Here is a 7,193-nt window from a genome sequence, read left to right as displayed (position 1 = left end):
ACATTGAAGCAGGTGACAGCCCTCACATGCCTCTTTCTATGTATCTGTCTACCGAGGCAGGCAGTCTCCTCTTCCAGATTCTGAAGAAATGTTGTTTTAATAAAAGTTTCTTTTATGTGTTTCTATAAAGGGTGTGCACATATTCTGTGCGGCCAAGTATTTTGCATCTCCTTCAGCTAGCTGGTTAGCATATAAGGGCTTGCGAGCTTTATCAGATGGTAAAGTTATACTGTTAATCTTAGTTTGTACATTCAACCCCATGCCTGGTAATATGGTCTTTACATCTTTAGTGAAAAAATGTTGCATGCCTGCCAATGAAAACATACAATATTTTTCTGGCTAAACCAGTTATATTACCTTCAAAATTGTTGATAAATGCATATGCAAAAGCAAAGCAGTCCAATACCAAGCTGCTAGAACTGTGATCATTTAAAAATAGTGCTTGAATAGGCTAGATCTTCTGTTCTTACCAATTCAACAATTATTTACTTATTATTAATGGCTACAAAAATAGTTTCATTGTTCGTAAGAACACTTACAACCTCTCTGTTTATATTACCTGTCTAGAGATACTGAAGCAGCCTGATACTTCCCTTCCTTACAGGATGAGTTGCAGGCAAGAGGTAACTGGGGTAAAAAAAGAAGAAAGAGACTTTAAAATACTTTTTTTACACATAAAAGCTGTATCACTGGGCTTGGATAATAGAAGTATAACAGTCCTCCCAGTGTGAATGTAATTATGTACATACCAACCTGTGGAAATATGGGCATGTGGATAAGTGCTACCAGTGGAAGCTACCTGGAGGGAGAATGTCCTTGAAGCCTATGACTCCAGAAAACTGTAATGTTAAGGTGCCGTGGCTGCACTCAGACTAGGTCAAATGAGGTCAGAATGGTTTCCATGAAAAACTCCATTTTCAATTTACACATGGTACAATGAAATTAAAAAAAAAAGGGGGGAGAGGAGGGAAATAAGTTACCAAGAGCCAGCCATTGCGAGGGCCCTGCATGCACCAGAGACTCTGCAACCCCTTACACCCCTCTGAGGCATCTGAGAAAGGTAGGCCAGCTCTGAAATGCCATCTACCCATAGCTGTATAATGTTGGGTCAGGCTTAGGTGAGAGACAGCTGTGGGAAGCCACATCAGGTCTTCCTCCTTCACTTGGAAGGCTCATTTATGGTCAGGGTCTTCATCTTCAGCCTGTGCCTGAGCTATGTCGTAGGTATGCCTGTGCCCAGCCTTGTACTTGGCTGGTCTTGACCTTGCCCTGCTGAATTGGCTTCCTGGCTTGATCTTGGACGTGCCCCATCACTACGGGCTTGCCTGGCAATCCGCGGGACTGTGGCTGACCCTGGTGAGTGTTACCAGACCTGCCCTGCCTTGCTGGCGTCCTGGGGGACTGCAGCCAAGATGGTGAGGTCAATGCCCCTGCTTGTTTTGTCGTCACCCCGTAGTTTCTGGCTCAATTTCCCCTCCTGCTGCTCCCAATTACCTCTTAATATTCACTAGAGAGAGGTCAGGAGAACAGGACTGGAAGAATTACAGACCAGCCAATGGTGCTTTGATAATGGAACAAATTATAGAGTGCTCATTTTGTATTCATCCAGAGGACAATAAGGAGATAAAATCAGCCAACGTGGACTTGACCAATACAGGTCTATTTTATAGATGGAACATCCAGCCTAATGGATAGGGGTTAACCTGTAAGTATGGTATAACTTCACTTTAATTAAGACTGTCGATACAGTTTTACTACATCAAGACATGAGTGTCATTCTCACATGAAAACTAAGAAACACTGGACAAGATGATGTTGTTATTAGGTAAGTGTTGAAAGCTCATATTCAAAATAATAGTTTCAAAATTGGCTCTTGACTGTGTCAGACCAGGATGTGGGCTTATTTAATGCTTTAATTAACGGCCTAAATGATAAGCATAGGGAATGCTTTTATGTAACTCTTTCTAACAGAAAAACAGCAACTGTTCTAGGAGGTATCCACAGAAATATAGCATGTAAGTGAGGTACTCTGTTGTACTTGGAACTTGATATGACCTAAACTGGAATATAATGCTTCCTTATTTGAGTACCAATCTCAGTGCCAAAAAGGATAAATTGGAGAGGTGAGCAAGTGGTGAGAGGTTTAGAAAATAAGGCCTCTGAAGAAGAGTTGAAAAAATGAATTTTTTCTGCATGGCAAAGTGAAGATGTGGAGAAAGATGGGTGACATAAAATATGTAAAGAATTGTCATAAAAGCATGGTGACCAACTGTTATTCTGCATGACAGCAAGAACAGAACAAGAATTAATCTACTTTCTTTATGGCAAGGGAAAAATCCATCTTAAATATTAGGAATAACTTTCTAACTACATTTTAGCACTAAAAGAGGTTATTTACAGAATTTGTGGAATCTGCATTGCTGGACGTGCCTAAGAACAGGCTATACAAATATCAGTGAGTTACTAGACTTGAGCCCAGAGAATGGAATTGATGGCTGGGATTATACCTAGTCCTAAACTTCTACGGTTTCTGAGACCTCTATTGTAGCGAAGTAGATCTTCATTTAAATGTGGCATCTTACAATCAATCCCCGCTACACTATATTATTACCTTAAATTGGTCATTGAATAGTTTCCTAGGTAAGAAAGTTCAATGCACAATTTATAAGTTATTTTGTACACTAGTAATGGATGTATATTAATACGCAAATTCCACAAGCTAAGAAACGTTCATCACATTTGGCCAACCTATTGACCTCACTGTCTAAAAAGGCAGGAGAGAAAATACATTTAAAAAGCAGCCAGCACTAAGTGGAGTGAACTGTACACATTCAGTATTTCATAATCTGAAAGACCAGTTGTATTTACTGTTATTGCAATCACAATACAAAAATGTATTCCCAGAAGCATTCCCTGGAAGACAGCAGTAGCTGTTAATACAGCAGCAAGATGGCCAATCCAAATTCAGGGCAAAAGGAGCTGGGCAATGACCCAAATATATTTTCCTGAGCTGTGAATTAGTGAATGAGAAATGAACATTTTGGTTGTTTGAGATCAGCTCTCACACAGGATGTTGTATTTTCCTTATCCCCAGCCTGTCCTGATTTTAAATGTATGTCAAAGTTATTTTTTATCTTTGAAAATTAATGAAAATAATTTAATTTCTCATGCAGAGATAAAGATGTATGCATATTTTATATCAACTAATACTTTTTGCTTTTTGCCAATGCTTTACTTAAAAGCTCATAAAACTAATGTTTTTGTTCTAATAAAAAAGAAAGCCCTTGAGACCTCATATTCCCTGTCTGCACAGAACTGCACAGATGAGGGCAAGCTTCTCATAAATCCCTGCAACCTGAAAGCTGTAGTAAACCTTAGGTTTAACTGTGTTCTGGAAGATGGGAGGCTTTTGCAGGCATATGCAGCACCAAGGGATGTAACTCTGTTTACCTACATGCTCCAAAGAAACACATTCAGAAAGCAGAAGGCATCACGCCAGGCAATTTGAGAAGCAACCTCTTCACGCAACTGTCTTGGCTTATTACCCACAATCTTCTTTGCTATCTCCACTTTCACCATCAGGGTTTTCAGAAATGACTTAAGTTTGTGCCCAAGATGTCATCAGTGTGAAAAGCTACCACTTTGCGTATCGTTTTCACCTGTCCCAAAATCTTGCATGTCCTATGACAGGGAATTTGTTATTTGTGACAGTGTATGCCTTTTCAGTGTCTTCTCTGGCTGCTGTAAAGAGAAGAAGTGATCATCTTCTCTTTATAGCTACCAGATATGACTGCTTTTGAAAGCAATTTCAAGCCTTTTTGCCGTGGAGCAGATGATCTGGCCCTAAACTTGTTATGAACTTAGATTTTGCTTAACATTTTGAGTAGTGGGTACACTATAGCAATCATTTATGTTCTTCAAGCTCTTCGAAAAAATAAAGCACTCTGTAAGCATTAATCATCTGTATGTTACAGCAACATGACCATTCCCAAGCAAATACTTGCACAAAGTTGAAAGGCCTAAAATGGAAACACTTTTAAGAAGCACAAAATTCAGATATACTCAGGTCTCTTTTCTGTACTTTGCTCATCGGCCCTGATAAGCAATGCCCGCTCATCATGTTCATGTCACTCCTTGCAAGTGAAGCTCTTTGCCTGAGTGTGGTATTACCGGATGGTGGAAGCTAAACCCTGCAAGCTTTTTACGTTGAAGTGAGTCATCAGCAAATGAAGGTGTGATCCCTTTTCAGTATGCATGCCCTACAACAGGCAAGTACATAGGAACTAGTTTTGTCCAGAAACAGATTTTTAATAGGCTTTAAAACAGATTTCCTGCTCCAGATCTCTCCAGACAAGACTCAAAAATACTTCTTTAGCACCTGAAGTGAGAATAAATCTTGTCCATCATAAACAATGGTCTCACAATTAAGTAAAGCCGCGTTTTATTATTCCCATAAACTCTTGTTTATCTTATGTAAAAACTGAGGACAGAAGCACTTTCTTAATAAAAAATGGCATTTTGAAGCTAAAATCATTGGAATGGCTCCACATGCTGTGATGTTCACATGAAATCTGAATCAGGGCAATTTTCTTCTGCCCATCTAAATGTCATCCAGCTAAATTATCTCTGCAGCTCTGAACAGCAACAGAATGGTTAACTAGTAGTCTAGAGTGAGTTTTTTAAATGTCCAGAAAAGAGGGGAAGTGTTTGAAAATATTTTTTGTTTGCAAATATATTATATAATTTTAGATTAGAAAGAAGCCCATTACTGGAACAAAAAAGCACGCGAGTGCTCTGGCGGAAATAATTGCCACTTAAGAGTATTCAAGTCCTTTGAAGAGCTTATAAAATAGCATGAAGCCAGAATTTTCATGAAATTTCCAAACTGGTCATTGGAAGCTTGCTTTTATTATCAGATTCAAGTAGAAATGGCCAACACCTTTCTGGATCTTTCACTATTAAAAAAATAATTTGGTACATACCATACCATCCCAGGAGTCACCATAATGCTGTTCAGCTTTCATTTATCTGAAGCTGACAGATACGCTACTCAGATGCAAATGTTGAACCAGATGCCATCAGCATTTTCCTGACTTTTCTGTCAGAGGATGGTAATCTCATATACCATCTCTAGGACATATGTTTCTTTTTCATTTTCTTCCTCACACCCTCTACCTACGTTTTCCTTGCATCCTTCTCCCAGGGAAGTGTCCAAATCTGATAGGAGTCAGAACAAATCTTACAGTAACCCTTTTGCCATCTAAAAACCCACTTCCAGCAATAGATTCTAGTAGAGCTGGTGTCTCAAAGTGCTTAATATGCCTCTCGTATGCCTGTGATAATACAGAAAAACTTAGATAAAGCTGGAAAAGCAAACCTTCTATTCTTCTGTTCTGTGTGACTTACCAATGGCTGAAGTTCAAGCACCATTGGCAGTAGCTGTTTTTTCTTCACTTCTGATAGCCCTTGACCTCTTTCTCTCCATGTTTGTAAATTCTTCTCTTTTGCTTCAGTAAAAAACCCATGAACTCACTTTGACAAAAAAACAAGTTACCAAATTTAATTGCTCCTCTTCCCATCAAGGATGTTGTGAAGCTGACAGTTCAGAGGATGTCAGACAGAATTGTTCTTTCAAAACCTCTGTGTAAGTTTATATATATATATAGCATACATGTAAAAAACCATATATATACTTTTTTTAAAGAAGGATAAAGAGGAAAGCACAGAGAAAAAAGGAAGTATCAAGAGTAACATAAATTTTTGCGTTGAACTTTTTTTTCTTCTTTTTTCTCGCTAAAAATTAAAACATGATTAGCAATGTATTTAAGAAAAGAAACCAAGTCTTTGGAAAGTGAGCTCTGGACCTAAAAAATTGCCTCAGTCTTTCAGTTTTGGCTTCATTTCTGTTCCTATTTCAAGGTTTTAAAATATGATTTGTTAGTAAAAGGATCAAGATAGAATCATAAGTTGAGTGTTAGCCGTTACAAATGATCTCTATTAGTCCAGCTATGACATCACATAAAATCCATGTTAAAATACAGTGACCTCGGCACTTCTGTGTTTCACAAAATTCTAGAATTCTCCCATCTCCATTTTGTTGCTGATATAAAGTTATATCCTCTGTCAGAGCAAGGATTTTCAATTCCTATTAGAGCTTCCCCTTCCTGACTACAATGCACCACCTGACTTTAGGGACCAAATACAGGTGGCTAAATTGGAAAGCTCTTGTTACATTCCCTAACGTGGGCATTTAGAATGACTGTTTGGAAGAGCCGCTCCTTTTCTCCACTGATATGTAAAGAAGCTAAGAATACAGACTCTTAATTCATTACTTAAATTAGATACCAGAAGTTAGGCAGTGAGATACTCTCCTTCGCTCCTATTACTGCTCACTGCAGGATGTTCACCCGAGCTCTGAAGTAATTTAATAATTATGATGTAAATGACTTGGAGGTAGATGGATTTTAAAGGCTTTTTGCATTTATTACTGCAATAGTTTTGTAGCTTGTGCCCTGAAAAAATGACATGCACAAATCAGCTGTATGGTGCTGTGTTACCGCATGTAGTCACCAGACCACAACGATGGTGTTCAGCAGGGGACCGGCCACGGAAAAGGAGTTATTTGGACGGAGAGGTAAGGTCCTAAAATAGCTTTCTAACAATGGAGGAGAGGGGAGCACGTAAAACACCTAAATACTTTCAAGACGGGTCCCTGTAAATTTAGGGAGAGGATTCTGTAGCACTAACTGGCAGACAGGCAACAATACAAGATGCCCTTCCTTGCCCTTTTTCTGAGGGTGTGGACCTGCCACAAAGATTACAGTGGAGGATGATGTAATTCTGAGATATTTATCCATTCCAGCCCTGTCTTTGCCTGTAAAAAGGTTTAAATGTTTCTTTATTTCTTAATTTTGGGTTAATTCTGATAAGAGGTTTTATGGCTGTGAGCTAAGTAGGTTTGTGGCATTATACTTGCTGAAAGATAATAAAGACAGTGATCATTGAATTGGATTTCTGGTTTCCCGAGACTGTATCCTTCGTTTTAGCTAGAAGTACTTCTTGTGTCACAAGACCCCTGCATTTCTCAGCTACACAAATCTTAACACCTTACTTGCTTGTTTACATGGCAATTTAGAAAAACAGCCTCCTGTCACATGATCTTGTTCTAGCAAAGCGAGATAGAAATTTGACAT

Source organism: Harpia harpyja, chromosome 2 (assembly GCF_026419915.1).
Source record: "Harpia harpyja isolate bHarHar1 chromosome 2, bHarHar1 primary haplotype, whole genome shotgun sequence".
In the NCBI taxonomy this organism is placed as follows: domain Eukaryota; kingdom Metazoa; phylum Chordata; class Aves; order Accipitriformes; family Accipitridae; genus Harpia; species Harpia harpyja.
Note: the sequence above shows the minus strand (reverse complement) of the source record.